Raw genomic sequence first — 12,331 nt, 5'->3', positions numbered from 1 at the left:
ATCTGAAAGTGACTATGGACTAGTGAGAGGGGGTGAGGGAAAGATTAGGTACCTGGCCAAAATCTACATTGGTCTGAAATTAAGGAAATTTATATCCAATAACGGAACTATGTTTCGGTATGACGTCAGAATGGTAAACCTTGTAACTATTCAAGTTATATATCCGTAAATGGGATTTACACTTAATCAAAATATAAATAAATATATTATACAGTGGGAATATGGTTACTAACAAAACCTTTGGGTTTATTATATTTAATTCGAAGTAAAGAGAGTAAATAAATTGTGTAACTAAACCGAAATTGAATAAAAAAAAAAATTACTAGGTACAGGGTGCGTAAAAAAAATTGCCATTACTTTCAACTGTAATGGTACATTACAGTATTGGCTTTTTGATATGGATTGAGCATCCGAAGAATAAGTTCTATCTTTGATCTAATTCCTCCACAGAAGTTATATAGGTGTATTACTTCTAGCTTCAGTTTAAATTCACATAACTTGGAAATGAAACACAACCAGCTTGTCTTTCTTTATGCACGATAGAATTAAGAGAGTAAAATAGATTGGGTACTGGGAGATTAAACTTGGAATCGAAACATTCAAGAAGCTTAAGAGTTTCCTAGTGAGATTATTTCAATTTTCCCAAAAATGTAAAATTTTAACACATGAACGTCAAATCTCTTAGTAAAATTGATACAGCAACATAAATTATTTCGTCAAGGAAAAATCTAAGAATCTTGTGATAAGCTTTCATCTTGGAATGGATGTAGAAAATCGGTTAAGTCGAAGGAGTTATGAATCGTAGTGTCTTTAAATGGTGACCAGTGAAGAGGATATACGAAAAGCAAAAGTTCTTCGAATTTTATTGTAGCTCTTCATTACCGCAATATAAGTACAGTTTTACGTAATCAGCTTCAAAGAAGGTAGTTCTAATTAGCCAATAAATAGCCTTCAATTCTGGCGTTTGAATTTTTTCGATCGGAGCATTCTAACTATGTGGGAGTTCTAACTTGATGTCAAACTAGATTCGCCCACTTTGATTCCAATTTCTCGCTAATCGGTAGGAAAATTCAGCATTAGAGCAACTAATATGCCCATAATTCTGGCTTTTGAATTTTGTCTATCGGACTATTCTGAATGAAAAAAAGGTTCTACACTGATGTCAAGCTAGACTCGCCCATTTTGGTTCCCATTTCCCGCTAAACGGTAGGAGCTCAAAATTCAGCATTAGAACAACTAAATAGCCCACAAATAGCCCATCATTCTGGCGTTTGAATTTTTTCGATCGGACCATTGCAATCATATGGGGGGTTCTAGCTTGACTGCCCGCCCCCAACTATCCGATTTGAAATTGTGATGATTTGTATCCAACTGCCACAAAGGAAAGAAAGATGAAATTGATGTCCCTTGACTTGTTTTATTTTTAAAAAAGAATCGTATTCTTTAATATTTCATTGTCATTAATTATTGTTAGTCTATTTTCAACTATTTGTTTATTCCTGTAACGATTCCTATAATGCTATTGTGATCATCATTTTGCTCAAATAAGAGTATTGTTGCGCCATACATAGCTGATTTTCCTTTATAGTTTTGGGAAAGTCATTATTTATATTATTACAAAACAAGTGTCCTAAAATTTTAATGTGGATCATTGTGGATGCGTAAATAGAAACATATCAATTATAAATATGCATGTATTCAGATTTCAGAATGTGTTCACGGTACTGATAAGTATCACAATTTCATCTACATCGCCTGGTATATAAAATACAACAGATTCACCTCAGAAATCAGATTCATCTACGTAATATGAATCTCATCTCCCTTCCCCCCAGAATAAGCCTCAAATATGCCCTCCTCCCAATGTTGAAGACAACTCTGCTCCTCTGATCCTCCACAGCATTGTTTTTCAACTTCATAAATATTTTGAACATCGCTTTATAAAAAATGGGAACGGTCTTACCCGTTCCCCGAATGCTGAAGACAGATTTGCGCCCCTGCCTTCAGTATCTGGATATCTGATAACGAAATACATACACAGAAAAAGGCCCCTAGAGGTGGTTTAAGTGCTTTCTATTTGCATCTTCAAATGATATACGTATACACTCAGGTCCATATTCACGAATGAGCGTCTGAGTTCCGGACTCAAGATGACAAATTTCTAGGGGCGACTTTTTAAAGAACGAGATTGAAGTATGGTGGTCGGAGAAAGAAGCTGCCCACGAGAAATAAATAAAGGGAACTATACTGGAAACAATGTTCATACAACAGCATGGCCGAGCTTTCTTGTCCCACGGTAGTGGTAAGAAGGAGCTGAGACAATTGCTTATTAGCTTCTAACGTAATCCACGCATTTGCTTCTGTATACCCCACTAGGCCACCAATTAGGGGGCCTCCCCCCATAATTTTTTTAATAACCCTATATTTCCCATCGGTATAGCTATGTATTGCTGATTTTAGTAGTATCGTATCGCACAAACGACTAACTTTGGCATCCCCATTTCGGAATACCACGCTACGCTACTGATATCGTGTAAATCGCATCAAGAGATTGTTATTCACTGCCAACATTAGAATATCCACTTCATAATTATGTTTTTGGTTGCAACCTTAAAAGAAATATGAATTTCTCATGATACATTGATTTCCTGAAAAAATTATACTTTGAGTTACATCACTTAGCATCCAAGCGGTGCAAAAGGTTCGTTCAAACTCATTTTGAAAGCCTCCACCATAGAACTTGTCGTAGATGAAAACGACTGAGGATGGTGGAACGACTACAAGGTGGATGCAATGCAGTGCTACATTCTTGTCGCTCTGGCGCATGACGTCATCTTGGTCTCACGTGGGCAGCGAGTCAGATGAACTTTTAACAACCGCTTGCTCGCTGGTATCTTACACGCAAACTTCTCTTCTATTTATAGTGATCTTTTAAATTTTAGTAAAAATTTTAGTACAAACAATAATTATATAAACGTAATGTAATCAATGCTTAAGCTAAGTGAATTCAAGGGAAGATATTTACAATAGCAAAAGAAACAGCAATATCAGTTCATATTAAACAACTTTGAAGCTTGAACAAGCCAATATTACTCACTACAATTTTTGCTTTTTCTTTCTTTCTTTCTTTTCTTTTTTAAACATCTGAAGTAATACACTCGAGTATGTATAGGCCTGAATAATCTATAACAGTATGTCGTTAATGCATTTCATTATTACTGTATATATTTATGTATGCTCAAGTATATTTTCGTAACACATTGATCGGTTTTGATTTACTATTATTATTATTTTGCTTGAAAGAGAATTCTTTACTGATGAATCCATATAAATTTTGAGAATATCTCAAGGAAGCATTCATGGTTTTCGTAAACAGAAATGCACGCACGTATATTTTCCTTATGCTTGGACAGTTTTTTTTTTTTTTTTTTAAGAGGTTGCTCCCACGTAAGTTTCGTCAGAATCTCAGGGGAGGTTAAAAACTTTATTGAGCAATGACGCATGTATTTAATATTTTAAACATCGTTTTTATTTTTGATTTATAAAAAAATCATCTTATTTGAAATCGCTGATCGCTTATTTATAGAATTTGTATCTGAACAAAAGGATTGGTGAAACTGACAGTTCTCTGAATATTAGTGTCAAAATTTACGCCATAACAAACTGTATTATTAAACATTTGTACGAAATAAAACGTTACATATACTATTGTGTTCTAAAAATATATAGAAATAAATATGTATATACAAAGCACCTCAAACAAAGAAATTGCAACATGACTATTTCAAGCAAGAAACAAAGTGCTAGGCGTAGGTGAAGACGATGTAGGGGTGTTTCAGCTGAACTAGAAAACATATAAACCATAAAATTACATAATTTTCTTAATTTTCTTGATAAGTTTTCTCTTTTCTGTCCCGTGGACTAAAGAAGACAAAAGATAAATGCAAATGAATGATTATGTGGAATTTGGTGGAATGAGAATGCAGGAGTGCCCCGAGAAACTCACGGACACGATATTGTCCACCAGAAACTCACTTGACCGAGAAGCGGACCAGTACCCCTTGCACCAGAGGTGAGCCTTCTGCCACTGAGTCAGCGTGCTTCCTTGATTAGTTGAGAATCTACCATATTTTTAAATTTACTGCAGTCATTCTTAATTTTTGTAATTCTGGAGGAAACCCCTAAATATGTATCCAAAGTAAATTATCCAAAGTTATGATTAAAATGAACAAAAATTTCAAAATCTGAGTGTAAAAATGTCCCGACAATGTCGCCCTGACATGGTAGGTGGATACTTTATTCTCTTGATCTAATACATTGTTATATATCTTTTTAACCGTTAATCGTTATTACGAACCTTCCATTCGTTAGTTAATTTGAAGTGCAACGTCCCGTTTTAACACCGAGGCTACAGGGAATGCAGACCTCCAGAATGAAATGGGACCTGAACTACTTTAACGCGTTCAATGCTCTCCATTTGCGTAACTCGAGGGAGGTAAGCCTCCTAGATCCTCGTGCCTCCCTTCTCGAGTTACATGCCTGTCTCTGTGGGGAAAATTTTATCTCAATATCTTATGTAGAAGGAAATGACGATAGAAATGATCACCTCTGTCGGTTCCCCTCCCTCATGATTTCGAATCCGGGTCTTGCCCCAAAGTTCGTCTTTTTAAATCGTACTATTGGATTTTTGTATGCAGAATCAACACAAGCTACTGTAGCTCTATATACTATTATTACATACTATTAATACTAAAAAGAAACTACATAATGAAATCGTTTTTTATAATTTCATTTAACATTGCATTTATTTATTACTTTTATGTACCATATTTTAGGTTTATTTTGTCCTGTCGCTTGCAAGCTAAAATCCATTTCTGGAGATATTCCCCCTCTTTTTGAGGAAATCTAAAGTATTTTATATTAGTTCCCTTAGTTTTTATGTGATTACTACAGCCGTACAGTTAGGCATTCTCGATATCATTTAAAAGAACAAAGTAACAATTTCCACTTGTCACTTAAAGCCGCGTCGTTTCCCGTTGTCTCTTGCAAACCAGATGACGTCACAGCCACGACAGCGCTCCAGACGACATGCGCATGCAACCACCTTGTAGTATTTCCACCATGCGACTGAGTATTGACAATTTTCTTCTTATTTCCTGTTAGACTGTTCTTATGAGAATAGATTCCTTATGTTACTCAAAATGTGATTTTTTCTCACGGCTAAAATGTTTTTGACAGACTTAGCAGAAGATAACCTTAGCTGTTGAAAGATTGAAATCGTTAGCAGACCATTGCCGAAGTAAATTACTTTTCGCAGCGTTCATATTAGTCATCTTGCAAGTTTTCATTGCAGTTCAGGATTGTCGCTTTAAATGTTTCTTGATCAGAACTAAAATTCAAAATGCGGCTTAAGACAATCAAAAATAAGACGTGTTTACTGTCACAAAAATTACTTATTCATTTTATTGCTTTTGCAAAGTTTGACTATTATTATTATTATTATTATTATTATTATTATTATTATTATTATTATTATTATTATTATTATTATTATTATTATTATTATTATTATTATTCGTTTCCATCGTCGTTCAATGAGTGGCATTACTGATTGTTTGGAAAGAGCCCCCTATGCGCTCCCTCGTAAGCACCCTTTCGCCTGGAAAACAAAGTAATCCACATAAAAACGTTGTTTGTGGCGACCTTTTATGTATACTGAAGAGAGGCCTAGACAGAATGTCTGCAATTCTCATAAGGTTTTATTTATTTATTTAATTATTTATTATACTTCAATAGAAAGTCTGACTGTTGGCCTGATTACACCAAAAAAACACGTTAATATTAATTTAGTAAATAAAGAATATCCCATCACTCAGCTTCTTAAAAATAAATGAAACCAAACTCAGCACTTAAATAAATTTAGTTTTTATATTCTTTGTTCTTTATCTATATTTTCTTGCATTTAGATTTTTTTATAAGTTCAAGAAATTAATTTAAAAGTGCGTCACCGTTAGGAAATGAATAAGAAATACTTTTAACAAAACTCAGAAAATTGAAATAGTTGATATATTTAGCCTCTTGTAGGCTCTTAGCTCAATTTAGCCATTTTAAGGATCAATAGGCTTCGTATATTCGAGTCAGAAATGATTAAATCGAAAATTTATGTTGGAATCTTAACATTATCAAACAAGAAACAAAATAAATGAAAACCTAAGAATCCGGGCTCTACATATGACACTTATTATACTTATCATTTCTGTTTATTTTCTTTCACAATTATTTAGCCTCAAAAGTAAGAATTTCTCTATATATACTTAATAAGTAACATTTTCTTCTTATCCTTAGATTATTCATGCTTCGTTTTAATTATTTAGATTCAAAAAAGTTCTTGCATGTACATATAGTAGAAACAGTAGCAGCAAACATTAAACTTGTCTTCATTTGTCTTCTCTGTACATGGCGCACACTCACATATGCATAAAAACGGACAAGAGGTTGACCTCAGTTAACCTCATCCTCAATGGTCTATTAAAAACTCGCCGTTCGTTGTTTGAACAAGTATTAAATGTTGTAACAATTCCCTTTTACAATCTCATTGTTCTTGTTGATCATCTTTGGGATAATTAAAACACGAATCTCTTTTGTCTAATAACGTCACAATTATGAAGACGAACGCTGGCATGAAATCAGATTATTAATAATGCGAGAAATAGATTGGACATTTTGCTGCTGCTATAACATTCATTTAATTAAAGTGGGCGTGACCAAGGTTGTGATTCATTTTCACACTCCAACTATCAAATCATTTTCATATTAATACCGTCTAAGGAGTTACGATATGCATTGTCTTTTCCTTGGTCTTACTGTGCTACGCATTAACAATGGTTGTTTCCCCCGCCGGCTGTGTTTTGCAAACAGGACCTGTCACGAATCATTTTTCTTATTGCATCTTGCTAATATCAGCACGTTTAAATATTTACTTTATTTCCATAAAGATTTCTTGCGTGTTTGACCACAAAATTCATAAAATTTATCAAACTGTCAAAAAATAAATACTATATGATGTTTTAGGGCCCAAACAACAGTTTAAAGAAGAAATTACTAGACACAGGCTCAAGGGCATTCAGAAAGAACAGCTCCATATTGAAAATCAAATTCCAAAGAGCCTAAATTCTCAATGAGTGTATTTGCCTGTTTTGACAAATGGGTTAGAGTCATGGACATTCACCGCCCGTAGACTACAAAACAAGGAATGGAAAGATGTATGCTAGGAATCCCTCAAAGATAGAAAAAGAGCTATATGAGTCAGACGCTGATGGGAGTGACGGATACTATTATGAAAATAAAAAAAAATCACATATCTTAAGGGAAAACTATGATCGATGGAGGGAAACAGTTCGTACACGATAGTGTGGCGAAATCAGCAAACACTGTAAAGAAACGCCGAAATTGGCAATGACAGTAGTTGCCTATGAATATTGTATATGAACATATTATATCCTCTCCTCTCTCTCTCTCTCTCTCTCTCTCTCTCCCTATATATATATATATATATATATATATATATATATATATATATATATATATATATATATATATATATATATATATTCCGCCGCGCCATGAACCTGGCTATTTCATCCTTTCTGCCTTCATTCTATGGTGCTAAGCCATTGTTCGAGACCATTCTCCAACAAGATCTTAGCCTAGTATCGGATTCGGATGTCAACGATAGCATTGCGAAGTGGTATTCTATAGTGGGATCAGATCCCCCTGATCTTGATAAGAGAGGACTACAATCCTCTTGGGACGATCCCATTATAAATCATCACTTTTCAACTCTATTTCAGTCATTCGATAACCCAGAAGATAAGGCCAGACTCCTAGCTATCTCCAGAAGCAGGCGCTTGGCTCCATGCTATCCCGTCATCTTCTTTAGGATTACATCTTCCCAATGACAGTTTTCGAATTGCCAGTGCACTGAGTTTAGGAGCAGATGTTTGCGAGCAACACAGATGTCCTGCCTATAGAAGTGTCGTAAACAAGAAGGGCCTTCACGGATTCTCCTGTGCCAATAGCGCGGGCAGACATTCACGCCACTCCAGCGTCAACGACATTATCATGAGGGCACTAATTTCAGCAGGCGTTCCTTCCATATGCGAACCGTTGAGATGCAGTCGATCAGACGGTAAGAGGCCAGATGGTATGACCCTAATACCGTGGAAGAAAGGAAAAGCACTTCTATGGGATTTTACTTGTTCCGACACCTTCGCCCCTTCAAATCTACATTTTTCCTCAGTACAAGCTGGCAACGTGGCTGCTCGCAGTGAAACAGGAAAAACGCAAGAAGTACAGCAATTTACTCGACAAATATCATTTTGTCGCTATAGCTATCGAATCAGGTGGTTCATGGGGTCCCGAAGGCCTTAACTTTATAAAAGAAGTCGGTCACTGCATTTATTTATCGTCAGGAGACGCTAGAGCAACCTTTTTTCTCTACAAGACATGAGTATGGTAGTACAAAGAGGGAACGTTGCATCAGTTTTGGGAACTCTACCCTCTGGTAAGGAACTGGAGGAGATCATTTTTCTGTAATCATCTCGGCGAAAGTTTGAAAGTGCTGTTGCAAAGCTTATCACAATAATGTATATTATGTGATAATTATATTTTTGTTTAACTGTGTGTGTGTATGTGTGTGCGTACAGGTACTAACTAGTGTACTGCATGTATGATGCAAAATGTATGTGGCCAGAGGACCACAGTAAGTATATATATATACAGGGTGAATCAGACCACCCGCCCCAGGCATTTTTCTCGGCTCGTAGTGTACGCAGATACTTCAAAGAAAAAATTGAATGACCAAATCGTATATGGAAAATCAAATGGTGATACTTTCATATCCAGTGGAGTAGCGGAAATATTTCCATGGGGTGTCAACTTTAAAATTTCAAACAGAAAGTGATATCAATTTCAATTTCTTTGGAAGTATTATTGAAAAGGAAACAACTTTTATAGGAAACAATTACGATTGGCATCTACGAGTATTATTTGTTGTTGAATTGCTACTATCAAGACCACTCGTCCCAGGCACTTTTTTCGACTCGTAGTGCACGTAAACACATCAAACAAAAAATATGGTGAAGGGTTTCCCGATCGTGCTCGGCAGTCGAGAAAAGTATTTCGGCGCTTGGCACTTCATGTGCAGAGGACTGGGCATGTTCAACCTCATCGCAACAAACGTCAACAGATCAAACGCAATACGCAGATGCTTCAATATCTATACTTTTCTTTAATTTTCCTTTTAATTTTAATTGTTTTATTTTTTGTCCTCTACTCGCCGCTTTTGAATTTTCTGGTTTGCAACACTGATACTGCCCGAAGTCCGAATGAAGAAGGTGTGCCTTTCTCTGTGTCTTCTTGCTGTATGTAGTGTGCTTCTATCTAGTGACGAGAAGGAACAGAGAAGTGAACCAGTGACACTGAACGAGAACAGAGGTCGGAAATACTACCAAGCTCATGAACGAAGTGGGGGTATTTAAGAGCCATTTGTTTACTGCGCCATATTATGCATCGACGGAAAAGTGTTGATGGAACCTTAGATAGTTTCGGTCGTAGAATACAAATCTGCAATAAAAAATTGGGGTTTCCATTTGAAATTTCAAAGCTGACCTCACCCCAGCCCACAGGGGGTGGGTCTAGAGGGTCGAGTTTGATTTCATCAGATAGTTTTTTTTTTAATATTACTAAACACGTTTTTTTTTTGGGGGGGGTTTCGATCCGAAGTTCAGTTCTCGAGTTATTCCACGTTGTTCAGACTTTTGATTCACTCTCTCTCTCTCTCTCTCTCTCTCTCTCTCTCTCTCTATATATATATATATATATATATATATATATATATATATATATATATATATATATATATATATATATATATAGGATAGGCACAAAATAGCTTTCCCCAACATGTGAGGAGATATTTGTTTTGGGGAAAGCGACTTTGTGCCACCCTGTTATGATATGTTGAACAGCAGCTTCAACAACTCGAAGAACAAAAGAAATACAGAACAGTAACGTGGCTTTAAAAATAATAATTTCTAGAAAAATACCCTGTATTTTACATTTCGAACAAATGATAATCTGCAATACCTACTAATGGAGGTTCAACTACAAACATTGTAATAAACATTGTAAATACTCGTATCAAATCTAGCGTAGATAAAAAAGTTCACTGACCTTGTTTTACCCCATACTTCCTGTAAGAAAATTAGTAAAAAATTGTTTCGAGTAATGCAGACAACAACGTCAACTAGTACATACCTAACCTTAACGGAGGGTAAATTAATTTCCATAAAATGCGAAGAAATAAAAAATCCGGAACCAGTAATTAGCATAAATTCAATATCTGACAAAATAATAAGAAAATGATAACTTTTGGATAGAAATAGATAAAGGACATAAACTTCATCAACTAATATTTTGAACTACTTAAATATATCTTGGAAACTTAGGATCGATTAAGCAAATATTTCCATTCAATACCCTCAAAATTTATAACTGTTTATCAAAATCTTTGTACCCATTAATTTATATAAAGGATAAACAAAAAATGTATTTACATCAGAGTTTTATTTCATGCTACTTTTAATGTTATAATATCAAAGTTGATCTGATTAGATTTTATATTTGTCTTTCTCCGAATATATTTATATATTGATATATATGGAAGGTTTACTGCTAAAAGTATTTATAAGGTTAATAAGTTTAGCTAGTAGCTGGATTAAATAGATGTTAAGGGAGGAAATAAAACTTACTCTTGAGCAGCTGAATCGATTGCAAAGAAATTGCATTTGATACGTCTTACAAGGAGGGTGTCCGAAGTGTAAATCTCAGATTTCAAAAATGTTTGTGCAGATCGTTAGGGGGTAGCACAACGAATTTCGGCGGAACCCCTTATTTGGATGGAGCAGTGCCCCTTTTCGATTTTCGGCTTTCGAGGTAAAAATCGGCCTTTGGTTTGAAAATTGACTGATTCTTGTCAACAATCGTTATCATTCGTGTTCATTTGCGTAAAGATACTACAATTGTGGGTCAAGGATCCCTATGTGTGTGTGTGGGGGGGGGGGGCGCCTCACAAGTGTGATACATGTTGCCGCTTCATTTTGATGAGCTGAATTCAAATATGTCATTAAAAGTTCTTTGTGGAGCCCATGTGCGGCACAGGTCTCTACCTAGTTTCTGGGATGCTGAATCGCAAGTTAAAGAGAACTGAAGGGCTTGAAATAAAAGTTTACCAGAATCAGTGCTTGCTGTATGGATTGAAGCCAAAAGAGATTTCATGCCTGTACATGACATGGATGTTCGGAAATGGACAACTGAAAAAGCGAAAGAAATTAATCTTGAAAACTTTGAGGGTCCCAAAAGTTGATGCACCCGTTTTAAACGGAAATATAATATTGTGTAGCGAGAAATAACAAAATTCGTATCGCGAGCAGACGTTGACACTTCAGAACAAATAGAAACTTCGGCCATATCTTTCCAGCTAGAAGTCAGGGATACGTTACCGGAATTCGATATAGACAATACTTACAATTCCGATCAAAGTGTTTTTGCAATGGAACTGCACTATAATCGTGTGTTAGGCATACAAGGTCGGAAAAAAAAGTAGAAGCTTCTGCACAATCCAAAAATGCCTTATCTCATAGCTATACAATAATATCCCTTATGTCTGCCAATGAAAAATTTGTTGGGCCATTATAAATTGTATTCCCAGAACCGACAGGAAAATTTGGAGCACAGGTCAAGAAAACTTTATTCCAGCCCCCAAATGTTAAGGCTTCTGCATCAAATCTGGAAAAATGGGTAAGCTACATTTGGAGGAGTGGATCCGTGACGTTTTAGTTCCTGACATAGGGGACAAAAGTGTCTTGCTCGTAGATTCATCATCATCTTTTAACGAGAAAGAGACGCAGCAACACATTCTGGACGAAAAATGCTATGTAAACAGATTCCACCTGGAGCAACTTGGGCTGTACAACCACTGAATATTTGGGGCTTTAGAATATGGAAGAATTTTGTACGGAAAATGAGAGATTTCGTAATTTTACACCAAATTGATATACAACTTCACAACGTAACAACATTATAAAATTGCAATCGCTAGTTTATGAACAACTATCATCGCCAAGGTACCATGATGTTTTCAAATATAGTCGGTATAAATCCGGATATGTAGATGCGAGGATGCCAGAATTTGTTAATCCTGTGAGTTTCTCATTTTCCTTAAACGACACTATCATATGTGATGAGTTCGAAGATATAACACTCCTGAAAT

Source organism: Thermobia domestica, chromosome 12, assembly GCF_964235325.1.
Source record: "Thermobia domestica chromosome 12, izTheDome1.hap1.1, whole genome shotgun sequence".
Lineage (NCBI taxonomy): Eukaryota > Metazoa > Arthropoda > Insecta > Zygentoma > Lepismatidae > Thermobia > Thermobia domestica.
This window is presented reverse-complemented; position numbering follows the sequence as displayed.